This window comes from Mustela erminea, chromosome 5 (assembly GCF_009829155.1).
Source record: "Mustela erminea isolate mMusErm1 chromosome 5, mMusErm1.Pri, whole genome shotgun sequence".
In the NCBI taxonomy this organism is placed as follows: Eukaryota; Metazoa; Chordata; class Mammalia; order Carnivora; family Mustelidae; genus Mustela; species Mustela erminea.
The window spans coordinates 96,474,225-96,495,519 of record NC_045618.1 but is presented as its reverse complement, the minus strand read 5'-3'; the positions used below and the strand labels follow the sequence as shown (position 1 = coordinate 96,495,519).

General features: G+C 36.5%; 1 protein-coding gene and 1 pseudogene across 1 annotated transcript in view; both read left to right on the top strand.

Moving 5' to 3' along the window:
- MDGA2 (MAM domain containing glycosylphosphatidylinositol anchor 2) overlaps positions 1-21,295 on the top strand; it is an 863,714-nt gene that overhangs the window by 418,414 nt on the left and 424,005 nt on the right. The gene's annotated exons all lie outside the window — the stretch shown is intronic.
- On the top strand, positions 4,775-4,963 carry LOC116592069 (annotated as a pseudogene).

Here is a 21,295-nt window from a genome sequence, read left to right as displayed (position 1 = left end):
AAAAGAATTGGGTGCCAACCTACTCGCACCCATTTTGGGAAGCCAGAGAAGGGTTTAATAGAAGCTAATACCTTGTGACTTGTGTTTTCACAGGATGAGTGTGGCAGCAACTTGGGGAATAGATTAGAGAGATTGAGAGTGGAAGCTGGGTGCTCTGTTCAGAGAGAAATGATGGTGACATTGGCAATGGGGTTCATGTTGGAGGTAGTGACAGAAAGTAGTAGATCAAATATATTGTGAGAGGTTTTTGTGGAGGATTGGATATGAGAGTGAGAGGAGAGCAGTCAAAGATGATTTAAGGGGCGCCTGGGTGGCTCAGTGGGTTAAAGCCTTCAGCTCAGGTCATGATCTCAGGGTCCTGGGATCGAGCCCCGCATTGGGCTCTCTGCTCAGCAGGGAGCCTGCCTCCCCCTCTCTCTCTGCCTGCCTCTCTACCTACTTGTGATTTCTTTCTGTCAAATAAATAAATTAAAAAAAAAAACTTAAAAAAAAAAGATGATTTAAGAATTTTAGTCTGAGTGGTAAGTGCCATACATACAGATAAGGAGTTTTGATTTACTAATTTTTTGATAGTAAACTTCAAGGGCATCTATATCCATTATCAACAGAGATACTTGCATAGCAAATTTGAGTTTTCTAATACTTCTGTTTATAAAGTAATACTCTGTGACTCATTCCAGAAAGATTATTTTGTCTTTTGTCCATTTCAGTCCAAGATTTTATTCTTAAAGATTTTATTATTTATTTTAGAGAGAGAGAGAGAGAGAGAGAGAGCGAGCATGCAGGCAGGGGGTGGGGCAGAGGGAGAGGGACAAGCAGACTCCCCACGGAGCTTGGAGCCCCACAGAGAGCTCAATCTCGGGACCCTGAGATCAGGACCTGAGCCGAAACCAGCAGTAGGAAGCTTCACCAGCTGTGCTACCCCAGGCGTCCTACCCCCACAGTTCCGCCTCCAGTTTTAATGACTGAGGAGAAATAGATAATTTTTACCTATAAAATCAGGTTTATAAGACCTACTCTTCATTCAGAATCATTTCTACTATCTTGTCTCAGGTGAGTTTGGAGGTAGAAAGAAGAGCTTACATTAGAGGTAAAGCCTAGGAGACCTGGGTGTGAAACCTACGCAGTAAGTGTGGCAGATCCATTGATCATGTCAGAAATTAGGTTTCTTAAATTTCCTTAATGTGGCTTTATCAGGGAACTAAGGTGTTTTAGATCTAAGGATCTTACTTTATTGGATCAGATCCAGGGAGTAAGTGACTTCTTTCTTTGCAAAGCTCTCCTTTTTATGCACCAGATTCTCTGGCATTCTGAATTAATAATAAGCGTGTCTAAATTAGATTTAGGTTGTGGGAAAGGGAAAGCTTGCCTTACTCTAGGGGAGGCAATAGCTATTTTTACAGGAACCTGAATATTGTAAGTACTGCATTTTTAGGGTGTTTGCACGAGTTAGTTATATTAATAGGTAACTTGATAACAAATTTCTAAGAAGTGGGTCAGAGAGAAATATTAAATTGGTGCCCTGTAAGTTTTTCTAACAGCTTGGCTTATTTTGCAAGCAAAGTTGAAGAGTCCCTTTTCGCGGAGGCTGTCCTTTATATTTTATGGCCTGGCTGAGGAAAAAGTTTCTTGAAATACTAGCTTTTTTCCCCCTTCCCTCCCTCTCTCCATTCCTCCCTCCTTTTCTTCTCCCTCCTTTCTTCCCTTTCTTCCTCCCTTCCTTCCTTTCAGTATTACATGTTAACTTGTATTAACTATTTTTAAAACAGATAGGTTCCACTACTATGGAAAAAGCCACCATCTCCCTTTATCCCCTTTCTGAAGTCACTGAAGAGGCCCTTCATTCAATTTAACTCTCTCTGAGGGGTGCTGTGAGATGCCAGCCATCATTGCAGCATCAATCCTTACCCAGCAGCTGGGGAGGTATTTGAGAGGACATCATTACCAAAGTCACTGCGTTTTTACAAACCTGTGGGGAAAAGCATACTGACTACTTAGCACTTCTCTATCCCGGAAAGAGCATGCCACTCTCAATCTCCTTCATCAGTATTATCCACTTATGACTTTTCTCAAGCACTTACTGCTTCTAAACCTTTTCTACTAAAGTTAATTGTATCCTTCAGCTTTGTTCTTTGGAACACCTTTCTCATAATAAACCATTGTCTCCTCACAATGGAATCTTCTCTTATGATCCTGTTTTCTCTGGCTACACCATTGATTCTCCACTGTTTTTTCTTGACCCTTGGGCCCAGGCATTGGCAGTGACCAAGTCCTTGATTCCCAACGCCATTTCTAGGTCTTTAGATCTGGCTTCCTCAAGAGCCCCTGGAGCCAAGTAATGAAGCTCAGACTTGTTAGTTCTTCTGGGCATGAATCTAGACAAATAGGAAGCAAGACACAGGTGGTAATAAGACAGATTAAATTTCTCTTAGTTTTTCCCCTTAAAGAACTGCAGTGAAAGTCTGTTTCCTCTTTGCAGATCTTCCAGATCATCCTCCATGCAGAAAAACGGCACATCCCGAGCAACAAATCCTTTGCATTACTTCCTGTCTCTCCTTGCCTCAGCTACCCCACTCCCTTTTTCCCCCTCATCTTCATTTCACTGGACTTGAACCTCGAAAAGAAACTGTCAACACCCAAATCCCTATCTAAGGCTCTGATCTTTGAAGAACCAGGTCAAGATAGATGGTATTATTCACCTACATTGAGCAAAGATTGTGGAGAAGAGAAAGGACTATAAAGTCCGTTTCTGCTTAGACTCCTGGAACTGCTGTCGTTCAACTATTCTTTCCCTAATTAGTTCGTAAAACAAACAAACAAAAAACAAAAATTTTTCTTTCAGAAGACATAGAAACCTTGCCCCCCGCCTCCTGGATTATTCTGAGAATTTTCTTATTTTTAATTTCTCCCTAGTCAGACTTATAATACAAATGATCAATGTGTCATACATGAAGACCTTGAGTGAATCGAAGGATGGTGAGATTTCACTAATAGGCATTTTGGCATGTCGTAGTATGTAATAACACAAAAATTATTCTGTGGCTATTATATATACACGTGAGATTTATATCATTATCTTCTTTTAATTTCCCTCTTAAATCTTGTTAACTTTGGAAAGTAAGTGGTTGGAAAGACAGTACTATAGGTGATTCTCAAACCTTTTCTCTTTTAGGTATTTAATAAAAAGCGTGCAGTCTTAAAATCAATAAGAAAGATTTGGATCATTTCAGGATACTCTGTAATTATTTAATTAGATATTATAATTACATGTTCAAATGGTTACACATATGAACACTGATTTCTTAATTAAAGACAATTACACTAACTATGTAAATATACAGTCATCGACTAGAGTGATAAAATCAAATAAATACTTCTATCAAAATGTTAAGGAAAAATGAAAACATGTAGCTTTTGAAAAAACCTTTCAGTGGACTTTTCTTATTTATTAGAAGTTTGATTTGAGTTGTATTCATTTTTCAGTGAGCCTTTTAACAAGATTGCAGTAAAACTGAAATTGTGAATGTATAAATGTATTAGAAGAGGCAAAAATCTTTTTCATGAAGTGTCATGGTAGTATCTTGGAATGTATGTCATTTTCTGTTACCGGATAAGTTCAACATACATTTTTCTCCTTTTGGATTTGTATCTTTACCATGTACTATTGCCAGAATAACAATATTCTATTCCTACTGGCATCACGGCTTCAGGCAGAGTACCAATGTACCAATGTAACATTGGTAGATGTACATTTGTACCTTTAAATAACGAGATCTTAGGTATTTCTAATTTTATATACTTAATACAATATATGAAAACCATCTAAACCATAATTGATAGTTGATAAATGGTGTCTGTAATTGATCTCATGTTATTTTGTATATTTTCACTATTATACTAGAGGATCTATAATTGTAGTTTTATACATATGCATATATGTGTGCCTATATATGTGTATATATGACATGAAATATAAATACATATGTTTATATTGAATATGTTTATACCATGTATTATTGCAGCAATACTTACTAATTATGGGGAAGCTGGTTATTGTATCTCTGTCACTTACTATATGAATTTAGTTTTGTATCTAGATGTATAAAATGAATTAAAAATGTACAAATGAAGTTAATAAAAATAAACAGATATTGAAATAAGATATTTTATAGTGCCATGTGTGCTGGTTTTAATTTGAACTGGCAAGGTAGGAGAAAAGAAAACATTTTAGGGGTTATCCTTAACAACTCAGGAGACCATAGGCTGAACTAGTTTCATTTGCATCACCTATTTTCCTAAAGGACCCGAATTCAAAGTTTGGGCTACAGGTGACATTCTGTGGAAGTAGGGACTCTATTTCATGACTTCAGGAAGGTTCGAGCTCTCCCTGACCCTCAGGGTGGAAGTGAAATGTTCTCAGAGATTTCTCAATGTGAGTCTGAATTAAAAGTCATGTATGCTGTTAGGTCAGTACTCTGTCTTTTAGGTAAGGAACACTGCATCATTTCTAAATAGACTTTTAAAAAATAGAGTTTTCTGGTGCTTTGCACCACATTTTGTAGAACAGCTTCTTGTTTCGACGATCAGTGGTCCTTCATGTGTTTTCTTCACCTACCATGATTCTGTAATGTCTCCCCTCACACCCAACACCCACGTACTCTCCTATCACGTATCACATGGACGGTATTCAAACCCTGACATAGATTTAACAGAGTGGCGAGTGAGGCCTGAAAGTGTGAAGGCTGCCTTTATGTCTTTAAAATTAAGGACAGTAAGCTTTGCGCAGTGGCAGTATCGTAACCAATGAGGTTTATCCGAGGCGTGATTATTGCTAATTGAAAATTAAGGACAGTACACTGATGGGAATTAAATATATTTCCTGGCTTGAAAACCAAGTTTGTTGGGGAGAGGGGTGAACAAACCTTCATTGTAGGCATTGTATTTTTGACCAACGTCGTGCCGTATTAACTTTGTCTTAAGTATTCTATTTCCGTTTTACCTAAAATACAGTTTAGCTTTTCATGTGCAGCTGATTCCAGATATTGTGAAATAAATCTTCATTTATGTCAGGATGTGACTAAGCATTCCTGAGTTGTTTTTGTGTAGATATTGGTGTTGACTTTATATGGGTAAATGAACTTGTAACATGATTTACTATCAAACAGCAAACATTTATTTTTAAACTTCCTAAAATAATTTATGGAAATGCCAATGCAATGATACTTTAAACACTGATGGTGGAGCTCTTTTATAATAGTGCTTACCTTCCCTTGAAGACACACCAAAGTCTTCATGAATCATGCAGAGTAGCTTCTGTACATTCCATGCAGCCCCTAGGACGGTTTCTGTTTAGCAGAATGTGACTTCTGACTGCTTATGCTCTGTTGCAGATGCCACCTTCCCCTTCAGTTACCAGCACCCGCCTATTCTCCTTCACTGCCCTCTCACTCATTAAAACTAGAGGATTGGAGACATCATTTAAGCTTGCAAATGGATAATACTTGGGCAGCCAAGAGTTTGTGTCAATATATTAATTCCCCTGGGTACTTAGATTCTGTGGTGCTTATTAGGTCTATGAAATGTTGACGTCTCTAGCAGATGCTACCCAGGTAATACTAAGGAGAAGAGAATTCATCTGATGGATAGAGAGGCCCCTGAGGAGATGTAGTGCTGCCATCGTACTTTAATCCACTAGGCCTGGCTTGGATTGTGAACCTGATCGAGGGCAGGCGACAGTGAGAAGAGGGGTGCATTGGCCAGGGTTCAGTTGCAGGTAACAGATTCTATTCTAGCTAGTTGAAGCATAAATGAATTAATCTAGATATTTAATTCCTTTCAAAACTAATTATAAGGGTTGCAGATGAAGGACATTAAGCTGGACCCGTAGCAGTGAATTGTAGAATAACACCATGGCGTCTGTCCACCAACAGCCCTGCTTCCTCTGTGGGAATCACAGTGTAGCTCTCCCAGCCATTAGCTTCAAGAGACACATACCTTAGTTATGATCAAGGGATTGAGATATCTACTCTGGAACTATTGACTGTTTTATAACCATGTCTACTGTGATTCACACCTGCAAAAATTGATTCTTTTGTGAGAGTGCTCTCTTCCCACTTCATTTGGTTTTCACAGTTTTTTATTGATAAAGCCCCAATTCTGTCCACAACCTTAGTGCAAGAGAATCTTTTAGCTTTCTGTCCTCCGAAATGTAAGGACACATCCAAGTCAAAAGTTGGAAGAGGTGGTAGGAGACCAGTGAACTGTATCCTGTGGTCATATGGGGCAGTCATTTGGGGCAGTTTCCCACCCACCTATTCCCATACCCATTTGATTTTTACTATATTTGGATGAAAGTCAAAATATCTAACTTCCTATTGAAGACCTACCTTGAAGCTATTAAAATGCTGATGATTATATCCTATCAATTCCCTGTTATTTGTGGAAACCACTCTGTTTTAGGACAGGCTTCTCTGTAGACCTTTCTCTTTTAACTTTAAAATTCTTAATCTTTCCCCTTCTTTGTACGGCAAGCAGATTCAAGTTCCTTTTCTTATTTCTTTTCATGTCCCAGGAACATTCAGTCCCCCAAATCCAGGTAATACCATGCAGGGTGATTTTCTGCTTTGTTCTTCACCTCCATTTCAATTAGGAAATGTATTCTGGTAGAAATATAAATATGTACAGAAAATGTTACAGTGGGTCGGTAAAGTCACATAATGTGTGCTCTCTTTGCTAAGAATTAGAGCAACTGTCTAGTTTCACATGTTCTTGGAGAAAAGTTTCTCAATTTGACTGAACTAAAGCCACCGGAGCTGTTTTCTATTCATATATCAGAGTCAGACTAAAAACAGACTCTGCCTTCAGAAAGAGGGGAACCCCTGTCGTAGGTCCTCCCAAGTATTAGCTGGGGGATCTTGGGCAAATCGTTTTACTGTGTTCACTGTAAATTTTCTCATCTGATATAGTTGGAAGGATTAAATGAGATACCTTAATAAAGCATTTGGCAGAGTAAGCCCTTAAGAGATATTAGTTATTTTTAGTAGAAATAGTCATCCAGATGCTTGTTAAGATCCTGGGACTACCGTTACTAATTGGATGGTCTTAGGAAAGTTAGTTAACATTTTTGAATCTCAGTTATCTGAATATTGAGGATAACTGTATTTACATGTAGGGTTGTTAGAAAGACAGTAATGCAGAAGTGCCTACTTACGGAACCCAAGGCAATATTACTTTCCATTTCTTCCCTTTCAAATCTTTATTCAAAATTGAAACAAGTTAAATTTAAATTCTTGCGATATTTAACCCCAACAATAATCTAGAGGGCTAAAATGTTTCAGATGCGTACAAGATTAACTGACCTGTGAATCCTGCAGTTAGGCCCTTGCATGAACATTTACAACAGTCCCTTCTCATAGGCATTATTTTTGATGCCTTGGTTTAGTTCTATGTGCCTTTTTGTTGATAACTTTCAACCACCTAGCTGTTGATTGAGTTTAAGTTCCAAATAGGCACCTATGAGTAAAGGACATTCATACCTCTGAATGTTGCAAGGTGTCCGTAAAATGTGTTCTTGTTCTTGTTCTTGTCTGTTTTCTGGAAGTTCCTCAAATATTTTAGGGAAAAAGTGTGAGGTAAGATTTTTCCCTAAAATTGAAAATGTACTCATAGGAATTGGAGGTGTTAATTTCTCTTTCCAGTTCCAGGTGCCTAGAAAAATGCAGAGGGACAGATAATTCACTTGAAAATATTTTCTTGAGCTGATTAAATGTAACTTCTTGGGGTATTTTAGATGAATTATTAGAAAACATGAAATCGAATCACACTGAATTTCTTATTTGGCAGATCTGGCTGAATTTATCTGTTAGGAGAATCTAGGATACCATCATTGAAAACATCGTGTCAAGTCTATATGCCAAAGACATTTTCATTTTTCTTTAAGTGTGTGGGTGTTTTTTTAATGTTTTAAATGGCAAAGTTCAATTGGTTATCTTATGAATAAATTTAGCTACTGCTTCAGTAGAGCGCTATCTTGGAGAGAGTAGAACAGAGCAATTTATTTTTTATTAGACTTCGAATACTTTGCAGTGTCTGTAATACTGTTAATTTAGATTATATTTTATTATAAAAAATCATTAGGGAAATTACTGCTTCCCTTTCAATAAGACTGAGGATGATAGTGAAAAAATTTCTCATAAGAAGCCCATAAGGAAGAAGGTGCGAAGCTATTCAGTGGCAACAATTTAAAATAATCCTTAATTAGAAAATTTATGGTAAAATAAATATTGATTATTAAGTATAAATGTGCTAAATTTAAATCAGAGAACACTTTTAAAGTCCTAGAAGAAACAGAAAAACTTAACTACCTTAACTATTCACTTACTATAAAAAGCAAGTGTATTTGGAGTATACTGTATGTCATTACAGCATCTCCCCCTTCATAAAAATGATGCATGGATGATTAAGTTATAAAGGCCCAGTTTAATGATTTTCTTATTTTTTTAACTGATAGTATATTCTTTCTCTCACGAGTTGTCACTCAGATCTTTATGCTTTAAATATGGCATTCCCAATGCATGCAGTTTATTTATTTGAATACTTCTAGTTGTTTCTTCAAGGGTATTACTTTCATTATTTCACATTTGAAAGACAGAGATATTTTATTTATAGAGTCTGCAGATGTTACAGATGGATTTCTTATATTTTGCTTAATGTAATTTTTTTTCATGGCAAAATGTCTTTGGCTGCTAATTGCTGAATGCAGAAATAATAGCTTAAGTAAGATAAACATCAGTTCTGTCTAGAAGCTAAATCTAGATGTTGAGAATACTGAGATGGTAGGATGGTGTCAGGGTGTCATAGGGACCCATCCTTCACCCATGACTTCTCTCTGGGTGGTGGCCACCTATGAATCCCCAGCTACCATATTGGAATCTGAGGAAAGATGGAAGAAAAGGAGAAAAAAAAAAATGAGCGTATGTTCTGTACTTTTAAGGAACTTTTTTAGAAGGCCCACACAACACTTCTGCCACAAGGCATATAAGTATATGGAAGGACTTAACCTAGCAGACCTGAGAACACCATCCTCAGAAAGACATGCTTGCAAGGTTGGACCTTGCTTGGCATCTGGGAACTAGGATTTCCAGAAGGGTGCCACCATTCTCTGATTAGAGAGGCTTACTGTGCCTAAATTGTTATCCAAATCGTATGATGAATGCTCAACACCTGCTTTACTCTCAGAGTCTATATTTTGTTGTATGCTAGGCAGAGGTGCCTGGGTGAACTTCAGGAAAAACTGAGGCTCTAATGAACTTGTGGTAGACATTTCACATGTGTTGTCATAATTTAATCCTGGGGCAATTAAGTGCCTCCTGTGTGACTCCATGGAGAGCGGACTCTTAGAAGCTTGTGCCTGTTTTTCTCTAAGCTTGTCCCCTTCTATCTTTCCCCTTTGTTAATTTTGCTTTGTATCCTTTTACTGCAAGGTATCATAATCATGACTGTGACCGTGTAATGAGTCTTGTAAGTCCCCTTTGAATCATCGAGGCTCATTGTGGTCTTGGGGACCCCAGACAAAATGAGAATTCAGTAAGTGATTATTTTGCAGTTTCTCCAGGTATAAACCATATTTTAAAGACTATCACAGATCTGGTATTTTTGAACTAAAGTTAATAATATGATTTTGTGTTTTTTTTTTTTAAAGATTTAATTTATTTATTTGACAGAGAGAGATCACAAGTAGGCAGAGAGGCAGGCAGAGAGAGAGAGAGGGAAGCAGGCTCCCTGCTGAGCAGAGAGCCCGATGTGGGGCTCGATCCAAGGACCCTGAGATCACGACCTGAGCTGAAGGCAGAGGCTTAACCCACTGAGCCACCCAGGTGCCCCACGATTTTGTGTTTTTATTCACATTCTCTTTTCATCAAGGTAACTACAAAGTTTGGGTCTGAATGACTGGAAAGAGGAACTTGCTATTCACTGAAGTGGGAAAGGCTGGGAGGGCTGGTTTGGAGGGGAGAGCTAGAGCTCATTTTCGATATATTACAGTGTCGACGGAGGATAGATGGTGGTGCCAGGAGACTGGCTGAGCTACTAACACCAGCTTAGGAGTTAGCATCATGTACATGATACTTAAAGTGTTGGAGAAGATGGCCCAGAAGTGAGTACAAATAGAAAAAGACCATGTTTTAAGGCACGCAGCAATTCAGTGGTCAGGAACATGAGTAGGAACTGCTGGAAAAGCCCAAGAAGGAGTGGCCAGGGAGGAAGCAGCTAAACAAATCTCTTTTCATCCACCTTGTGGAGAACTTGGAGAATATCTTATATTCTTTCCTATTTTTCTACAGCTTGTATGGCATGTCATAATCTTTAAACATTTGGATGATAGTAAAAAATGAAGTCAAAACTTTACATTTCAATCATATTTGAGTATATATAGCAAAGTGCTCAATATTATACCAGCTGTATATACTGCTGGTCCACTTTGTAGTCTCTGTGTATTCTATGAGACTGACACGCTACCTACTGCGCTAACGAGGCACCTTGTAGTCTCTGTGTATTCTAAAACTTGGGGGTGGTTTTATAATAAACTGTTTCATAACTCATGTCATCTGTTTTTTTTGTTGTTGTTGTTTAATTTTTATGTGGTTTTGCTCCAATATTGCTGGTTTTCTTAAAAAAATTTATCTTTATAAATTCTACTTTTTCATCTCTCATAGTTGATTTTTGCCCTGTTTAATATCACTAATTGCTTATTCAATAACAGCTCAAACACTAATTTGACACTAAAAAGGTATCATTTAATATTTTCCTCTAACTTCAGCCACCCATGTTCTAAAGAAAATCCTATGCTTATAAAGAGTAATGGGCAAAAATATTTAGATGAATTGATATAAATTCATTAGAATTATAGAACTTAAATAAAAATCCTTTTGTGATATTTCAAACTGAAAGTGGATGAGTAAACTCAACTTATATTTGAGTATATAATAAAAAATCAACACCTGAAACTTACTACACTGTTAAGTGCATTGTGGAGTGGGATTTTGTCTAATTAAAGTTTGCCTTGTCAGCAGAATTGGAGTGCTTGGGAATTCATTTAAGCAACAGCAATTTTGTTAATGACTGTTTTGTCCCAGGCTCTGTGCTTTGGGCTGGAGACATCAACATCAAGAACAATGGTTTACAGTTTGTTAAAGGCAAAAGAATTGTGTCTTAGATCTGGTTTTTTGGAAGCAGGGTTTAAGATAAGCCTTTCCTTGCAAGTGATTTATTAAGGAAATGGTCTTAGGGCTAACTGCTAATGGGGCAAGAAAGCTGGAAGGGAAAAGGAAAAAGGAAGGCAGAGGTGTGATTTTAGGAGATTAGGCTTGGCTGGATCCTGCCAAGGAACTCTGGAGGGCAAAATGTGCTTCTGAATCCATCCTAACTGGAGGTGGGTGTGCTGGGCTTTCATATCTGCTCTTTTGTTTCATTGCTTAGAGCCACGGGGTGAAGGTAAACTCTGAAGCATTTCTAAGATTCTAAGAGCAGAGTGGCTTCATAGCCCGAGGACCTTCTTGAATTAAAACCAGAGAATCCTAGAGAGGCCCAGATAGGAGCATAAAGGGGCTCTGAGAGCATCAGGCAGAACAGTTATCTGTGACAACATATATATATCTAATTTCTTAGCTTGTGATGAGTACTTTTGTAGAGGGGATTGCAAGGTGCTATGGCCATAGACAACAGTTATAATAGAGCTTTATGGGAAAGGGAAGGCTCTCTAATAAAATGATTTTGGGATAATCAGAGGGAGTTAATGAAATTAATAAGAACAGGGCAAAGAACTCTCAGGTCAAAAGGAGCCCAGGGTACCAAGGCACAGAGCCACATGGTCTCAGAAGAGCTGAAGCTGTAAAATGTGGGGAAAACATTTACCTACCTTTTAGAGCCTGTCATGGGATTAAAATCAGATGATGGAATATAAAAGCATTTTGTGACTTTTTTTTTTTTTTTTTTTTTTTTTTAGTTTTTACTTTTAAGTAATGTGTACACCCAACATAGGGCTCAAAATATGACCCCAAGATCAAGAGTCACCTGCTCTACCAACTGAGTCAGTCAGGTGCCCCCATAAATTTTAAAGAAGTAAAATTTTGGAGTGCATGGTTAATGTTTGGTTATGCTACAAAATAAAACCCTTCCGTGAAGCAGTCTACACTAATCCCCAGCTGTCTGTATTTATAAGTATGTATTTGTTTGCACCAAGACATACTATGCTCTCTATCACCCTTGGTTTGAAATGATGCTTCCAGGCTCTGTTGTGGTCTCCTAATTATGTTTAGGAAACCTGGCATTGTCAAGGGTTAGCACTGCATTTATTCAGTTTCTCTCACAGTTTAGTCACCTAGGAGTAAGTTGTTGAAGGTGTAAGTCCAAAGAAAAGCCACAGCGAAAAAGAGTATCAGAAAATCTAAGTTTTCCCTGCTTTAAGGCATACCTAGTTTTCAGAAACCCCCGTGTCTTCATCTGTGGCTTTCCCTCCATGCCCAGTGTGTTTACCATGTTTACCTTCCCACCATCCTATCCTCTGTGGGGGAGAAGATCCCTCATTGATGTTCAGACTCACATTTCCTTATTGCTTCTCTGAGCATGTTTGTGATACTTACACTGAGAAATTCTTTCTTTTCTCACTCTGGACAGATATCAGTAACTCTAATGTATAGAAATCTTGTAAAAATGTCTATTATGTTGTTATTAGCAAAGTAGTAGTAGTCATGTTGGTAGTAGTAGTGATCTCCAGTATTCTGAGCATACAGAAAAATGTGATGTTTTATGCATAGAGTATAGAGGTTTTCAGGTTATATTTTTGTTGCTTTGTCAGACAGTTGTGGTTCTTTTTATAAAATTGAATTTAGAAGCAAGTGTGACATTTTGCTCTAATTTATAGTAGACGGTTATGACTTATTAAAAATTGAACCTGTATGATCTGGAGTCTGTGCCTCTCAGAATTCTATTTATTATATTTAGTAATTTAAAGAGAACTGTTTCCTCTGTAATTTTCCCTGATATTAATGTGAGATAAGAGGATAACCTTTATTTTCAAAACTGTAATGAACACTGTCTGCTCATACTCACCTACCATAGATATATCCCTTTGGGGATACAGCCCTTCAGGCTGATACCCTGTAACTAGTTGTTTAGCTCCCAAAGCACGTCACCGATAATTGTAGAAGATCAGATGATCTTTTTTCTTTAGAGTTTTTTTTTTTTTCTTTTCGAGATTTACTTATTTATTTGAGAGGAGGAGAGAGAGAGACGGAGGGAGAAGCAGACTCCCTGCTAAGCTTAGAGCCCAATGTGGAACTTGATCCCAGGGCCCTGAGATTATGACCTGAGCTGAAGGCAGATGCTTAACCAACTGAGCCAACCAGGGGCCCCTAGATGATCTTTATCTTACTTTTTCTTTGACTTTCTTTTATTGATGAGGGATCATCTGTCAGAATACAAATAAGGCTGGGACAAAGCTCAGAACTCTACAGAATGACTTACATATAAATGCCCTAACTCATTGACAGCTGAGAGAAAGTAGCTTCAGTTCACAAATCCTCATTCACTAGACATTAATTAAAGGGGGTGGGGGCTAAAATTCTTAGCATTGTCAGGACTAAGTCCTTATTGAGTTCATAACATCTATGTAATATACTTTTTAAAGTTTATACAGGTCTATCTTCAACCTGTGCTTCAGGTTCTTAACATTTTCTTGAGTTATCTCAGTTCACACTGATTTAAGACTACATAAAAGCAATGATGTTTCAGAAATAGCATTCTATGGAAAAACAAAGTAGAAAATTCTTTGTTGGGAGTTGGATAGCCCTAAGCTAACTGTTATGTTCTACAACCTGAGAGGATCCCCATATTGTTTGTTCAGATTAGGTAGACATTTCCTAAATTGTAGTAACTTTCTCTTTCTATTCATTTTTTTTTTTTTTACAGAAAGGATTGTGTAATATTATTGTAACAGGATTTAAATACCATCATACTTAATAATGCAACATATCTGAAAATTAGACATGTTTTATTCCCACTGTGGCAGCAGCAGTAGCCTCAAATATTCTTCCTCTTTTCCAGAGTTATTGAATCATCAGATTTTTTAGCAGAGCCTTGGGAGAGAGGTGCTGTGTGAGGTAGAGTACACATTTCCCAGCCTTTCCTATAGCTTGGGATGGGATATATCTATACGGCATTAGCAGAAGTGTCATTAGGCAGCATCCTGGAAACTTTTGTAAAAGAGAGCTAGCAGGCACTTCTTGTCCTTTTCTTCCTTCCTTGGGCTGGGAATGGGATGTGAAAACTCGATCTATAGCTGTGATTTTGGACCTTGAGCTCAAGCAGCACATGGGAGGGAGGGCTTCTAAAGAGTCTGAGTCCCAGAGAGAGCTATTAAATCTGCACCGGCCTGCCTCATTCCGGATTTCTTTTACATAATAGAATTTAACTTCTGTCGTATATAAATCACTGTTAATTGGTCAGTCTTATGGCCGAACCTAATCCTCACCATCATATCCACCAACTTTTCAAGTTCAAACTCAAGTTCCATATTTTCATTCAACATATGTGTATTAGTGGTAGTACTATAGTACTAGTACTAATCTGTATAGATTATCTATTGAACTAATTGCTGAGGATGCAGAGTTGAATTATCCAGAAAGTCTTCCTGTGGTACTTCCTATTTTATTGTTTCTCCAGTGACTTTCGGCACATCTGTGCTAGGCTAGCTCATGAGAATCTCTGGGAGAAGAAACTAAAAATGAAGATGAATTCATTCTACTTGTATGGCTTAACAAGCAGTAGGTTAGAGTAGAGCCCAGCAACCTACATTAAATTAAAATAAATTAGATGAATCCTTGTTTTATTTATTATTTATCTACTCATGCATTCATTCCTTAATATAGAAGGTGCTTATAGTTTATATTTTCCTCTATGTACTCTGTTCACTGCATTCACAGATTTTACTGTGAGATGATTTCTGTTCATTGACTTCTAGATTGCTAGCAAATTTCCTTTTAATTTTCTCTTTGACAATGACGAGATTTCCATGTAGTAGTCATCTTTTGATAACTTATTTATAACTATACTCAATTAAGACTAAAGATGTCGCCTGCACTCTTTGCTTTTTTAATTAACATTTTTTTCAGCTTCCAACTACATGATCAATTTTTGTAAATATTTAATGGAGTCTATGTATGAAAGATTTTTTAATATTTTATTAGTTATATCATACATGTTGATTATATTTTTCAGTTCTTCCTTGTCTTTGTTATTTTTTACGTTAATAGAAAAAATTGTATTATCTAGAACTGTCTCGTTTTCAGAGAGTTGTATTGGAATTTCCCACTGCCCACTCCCTATTTCTCAAATTCCACTTCTAATTTTGTTTGTATTACATCTTTAGCTACTCTTTACTGTGTATCAATGAAAGACAACACACTTTTTAAAGTTTTTCCTTTTTTTTTTTTTAAGATTTTATCTATTTATTGGAAAGAGAGAGCACAAGCAGTGAGGGGAAGGACAGAAGGAGAGGGAGGGACCCTGAGGCCGGGCTGGATCCCAGGACTCTGGGATCATGACCTGAGCCAAAGGCAGACACTTACATAACTGAGGCATCCAGGCACCCTAAAGGTTTTATTCATTTGAGAGAGAGAGTAAGAAAGAGAGCACAAGTCGGGGGACAGAGGGAGAAGGAGAAGCAGACTCCTCACCAAACAGGGAGCTGGATGTGGTGCTTGATCCCAGGACCCTGGGATTATGACCTGAGCTGAAGGCAGATGCTTAACCAGTTGATCCACCCAGGTGCCCCATGACAATATATTCTTGCCACCAGTTATGACTTTTAATGTTATCGAAGGTAATCACCTTCTTTTCCAGTTAGTGCTTTAAAGTGTTAATTTGTTCTTATTAATTTAATCTTATAGTATATATTGTCACTCTTGATTGACTGGTTGATTGATTGATTTTAGTTTACATATTCTTGTTACCACTTTCCAAGACCGTGTCCTTCTTTTACAGTCTTGGTTTCCACAGTCTTGGTTACCAATCTTTTATGGTCAGTTTATCTGCATGTACATACACACACACACACACACACACACACATCATATATCCATATATATATGATATATATTATGCTATATATACACACACAAACTTTGATATATAGCATAATATATATCATATATATATATGGATATATGATGTGTGTGTGTGTGTGTGTATATACTGATACATATATATCATATAAACTTGTTACCTTTAAATCTAGTCTAACAGATCCTTTTAATGGATAAATTCAGTCTGTTCATATTTAGTCTATGACTGATGCAATTGTTTCCGTCTTACCCTATGTTTTTTATTTACTTAGAATTATATATTTCTCTTTTCCTTTTGCTCTTTTTGCTCATGTTATCTAATTTCTATTCTCACATTCAATTCCCCTTTTTCCCCTACCATTAATAGGGTTGTGTATTTTTGTGTATTTTTCTGTTATTTTAGTCATACATTTATGATTCTATTATTTGTAAACAAAATACTTATCTTCCATAAAGGCATGCTCTTTCCCCTTCCAACTCTCCTAAAATTTAAGACTTTAGTATAACTTATTTCTCCCCTCTCCTTTCCTTCCATCTCCATAAGTCATTAAGTTTTACCTCCCATTTGTGTCCTACACCCACCTCAAACTCCAAGATTTTGCTAAGATATTATAAATCCCCTTATCCTATGTTCTTTAGGCTTTAAGAAATTTTATTTGATACTTAAATTGTTTATTACCCAGAAAAAACGATACTTAGCCATTAAATGGACATGGGTTAACCCACTCACTACCAGATGCTTTTCTTCATCTTGTCCAAAACCAAACCCTCAGATTCAGTTTATTCATTGGGTGATTATAGGATTGTCTCAAGCATTTTTGTCAGGTGGGATTATTAGAACCCTGAGGTTCTGCATGTTTTCATATCACTGAATATTTTTCGTTCACACTAGATGAATGAGATCTCGACTCTTCCATACAGTGATAGAGACCCTTCCACCACCTTTTTTCTGTAAATTCTGATGCTCTTTCACTGTTTTCAAGCTGTCTGCGTTGGAAATGAGATTCCTGAGGACAAGCTGACCTTCTGTACCACCCCAGGCTTATCAGTTGGAGCTAAATTTGGCTGTTAGTTCCAGAAATTACCCCCCAAAATGACAGAAACAAGTTAAATTTTATTTCTCTCCCATGTAGAAGCTCAGAGCTATAAATATAGTTTAGGACAGGTAGATGCAACTCCATGATGTCAGACATTCAGATTTCTTCCATTTGATTGCTCCTCTGGGCCGCACTTTCATTTCAGATCAGCTCATCATCCAAGATAGGAGCCAGTGGAACGTGCAGAAATTAGCAAAATGCAGGACTGCTTCTCTAGGAGGACATTTCTGCTCAAAACACACTGGCAAGAAAGTAGATGTAGATAGCTGGGAAATGTTATTTTTGTCCTGGGCAGTCGTGTGCCTGATTAATAATTTGGGGTTCAATTACTATGGAAGAAGGAGAGGCAGCATTAGGAAGTGAGCAGGCTCTGACAAATTATGACAGTTTATTCCTTCTAACTGGAAGCTTACAGACTTTGAAGGCACAGCTTTAATGAAAGTCTATCTGGAGGTTTCTTTTCTCATCAGTGAGGTGGACAACGTGGTCAGCCCTCTCAATGAGTAGACATGTCTTTCTATGGCTTAATAATATTTCCTTTTAGTATTTAGTTTTTTAAAGTTTTGAAAAAGGAAAGAAAATTGTCATGTGGTTATTTTTGTTTTTCTCTATTTCTTTTTAGTTTCCTGTATTTCAATACTGAATTATATTTCTTTTTAAAAAAAAACTTATGATAAACAGTATTTGTTTATGGTAAAATAAATTATGTAAGTAAGAATTTTAAATAAAAATTTTATAAAAAGAATACATTTTCACTATCTTCTTTTTTTCCAATCCCACTCATAGTTAATCAATGTTAAGTTTTGTGTGTTTTTTTGTGTAATTCTAACATAGTACATATGGACACACACACACACACATACTCTTTCTATACAGATGGGAATATTTTCTTCTCTTCCTTTTTTCATTTAATAATATACTTTGTATTTTGGTTCTTTTTTTTTTTTTTTAAAGATTTTATTTATTTGTCAGAGAGAGAGAGAGGGAGAGAGAGTGAGCACAGGTAGACAGAATGGCAGGCAGAGGCAGAGGGAGAAGCAGGCTCCCTGCGGAGCAAGGAGCCCAATGTGGGACTCGATCCCAGGACGCCGGTTCTTTTAATGGCTACATTCAATTTAGTTTTAGAATCAGTTAATGTGTAACTACTTACTTTCATTTGATATTTATATTGTTCTCATTGTTAAACTATTATACATTCATTTGCTGCATTCTTCTGCAAATGATAGTAAGATAAACACTAACCAGATAATTGCTAAGTGAAAGTGTGAATGTGTTTCCATTTTTTTTTGACAAAGTTTTCTTTTAGAAAGGGAGCTTCTACCAATTTATCCTTCCAGTCCTGCTATGAAATCTCAACATTACAGGTAGTTTCAATATTTGTGACTATTGCACCAAAAATTTATTTCGATGTGAAGGGTGGTTTGGAAGTTTTGCACAGTGGCAGTATTGTAGCCAATGAGTTTTATCCGAGGCACGATTATTGCTAATTGAAGGGTGGGTTGGAGAGTCTACTATCTTTTATTATTATTATGGATATAGAGTCAGTGGCCCCAACACCACTGATTAAACAGTAAATGGCTAGAGATAGATACAGACATAGGTAGGGCTGTTTCCTATATTAACAATCACTGTTTCTTGAAATGTGTCTGCTGGATCTCTAATGGGACCTTGTGATCTTTATAGGAAGCTTATGAAGAAAACATTTTTTTTTTTTCACTCTTGCATTTGCAGTGATCGTGCAAAGCACTGGTGGATAAAACAGGCAACACCTTAGCACAAAACAAAGCTGTGGCACCGAATTGTGCTGTCTATACTTCTCCCTACTTTCTTCACTAACTTGCACTCACAGTGGAAAACAAACAGAAACAATATCATTAAGAATATCTTTAATAAACCAGTACAAATCATCATTTGAACATCTTCACACTTGAGTACTCTATTTTTAATATTTCATGGGTCAAGAAGAAGAAGTCCTGTAAAGCATTTCTGCTACTTCCTAAAGTACAGAGTTTGTCTCAAGGTAAAGGACTTGTGTGATTGAGTTTTGTAATGAACTTGCCACTGTTTTTCGTAGAGCATAAAAGGATGACTATTTCACAAATTATGGTTATTCAGATTGGGTATTTGGCAAACCTTTTCTTAAAAATCAATGAAGTGTTCATCCTTTCTGATGGAGGCATAATACTCTATCCCCAGGGGTACAGGTATAAGTCAAGCAGAGAGAGTCAATTATCATATGGTTTCACTTATTTGTGGAGCATAACAAATAGCATGGAGGACATGGGGACTTAGAGTGGAGAAGGGAGTTGGGGGAAATTGGAAGGGGAGGTGAACCATGAGAGACTATGGACTCTGAAAAACAATCTGAGGGTTTTGAAGGGACGGGGGGTGGGAGGTTGGGGTACCAGGTGGTGGGTATTATAGAGGGCACGGATTGCATGGAGCACGGGGTGTGGTGCAAAAATAATGAATACTGTTATGCTGGAAATAAAAATATATATATATTTATTGATTGAAAAAAAAATCAATGAAGTGAATGTGCATTTCCAAAGAAAACACCTTAGCCATATTTGTTGCTAAAGATATAATTCAGTTTTAAGAGAAAAATTAGAATTTTGCAAAATCTTCCCACATAAGTGTGATGGCTTCCCAAAATGTAAAGACTCTTCTGAAGAGATCAGCAGTGAGATTCATAAATTTGCTCTTCTTTTAGTATTATGTGATGAAATCTGTGAATATTTGGAAGATCTACATAACTCAGTGAATTCATATTTTCAAATGACTAATGCATAATGTTACAAAATCATGTATGAGTAAAAGATCATTCAAAGTGCAAGATAAACCAGTGAATTTTAATGTTACAGAATACAGAAAGTTCACTGATATGGTTTTAGAGTTTACTTTACAGACAAACATTAGGAAACTATCATTGAGAAGTTTTAGTGTAGTATCAAAGAAGGACTATCCATGTTTATGTAAAAAAGCTATTGTAATACTCCTCCCTTTCCAAAGGGAGGTCAGATTTTCTTCATATATTTGAAACAAAGCAATTTGTTGCAACAGATTGCATGTAGAAGCTGATCTGATTATCTAGTTAGCTCTTTTTCACTAAACCAGATATGAAAGAGATTTGCAGAACTATAAAACAATTCCGTTCTTTTTACTCAGTTACTTTTTGTTTTGGAAAATAGTTTTCTGACTAAAAATCTTCCTTGTGTTAAGATGTCATCGATTTATGAATATAATTTTAAATGAGTTAATAATACATAGTTTAACATTGCCTCAGCTTCAATTTCTAATACAATAATTGTGAATGGATATAATCATTTTAAATAAATGGAAATTATTTAGAATCCCTTATAATTTTTTAATATAAAGGCATTTGAAGACCAACAATGTTGATAACTGCTGGTTTTCATCATAGTTTTTTCTCTCCCTGTTTTTCTCTCTGTTTCTGCCTCTGTCTTCTCTGTGTTTCTGTCACATACACACACACACACACACACACACTCACTCTTGCTTTCTCTGTCCCCTATTTCTGAATGATTTCTAGTACTGTACCAGTATAACCCTAATTAATCACTGCAGCTTAATAACATTTTTAGTATCTGGAAGGGCTAGGCCATTTCCAGAATTGTTTTTATCTTGAACTTCCTTTTTATTATCTGAAATATATATTATTTTAAAATCAATTTTATATTATATGATTATATATTATATTATGATAGTCAAAAAACTTGGTATCTTAATTGGAATTGTGCTTTATTTATCTCAGATTATATCCTAGAAATAACAATTATTGTAGAATTATCATCTGTCTAAAGAAGAACAAAAAATCAGTGCCTTTGTTACATGTTGTCTTTTTATGACCGTATTAGTAACTAGCTTATAAATTGCTTGAAGTCAGGAGTCTTGCCATTTATTTTTGTGTGTATTCCATACACATAGAAGATGTTGAATAAATATTTATTTTTATGAATTACCCAGTTTTTATAAATAAGTAAAATTTTCATTTCATTCACAATTAAGGACAGACATGATTATATTCATACTGATGTTTTAATGATTGGAGAACTTTTA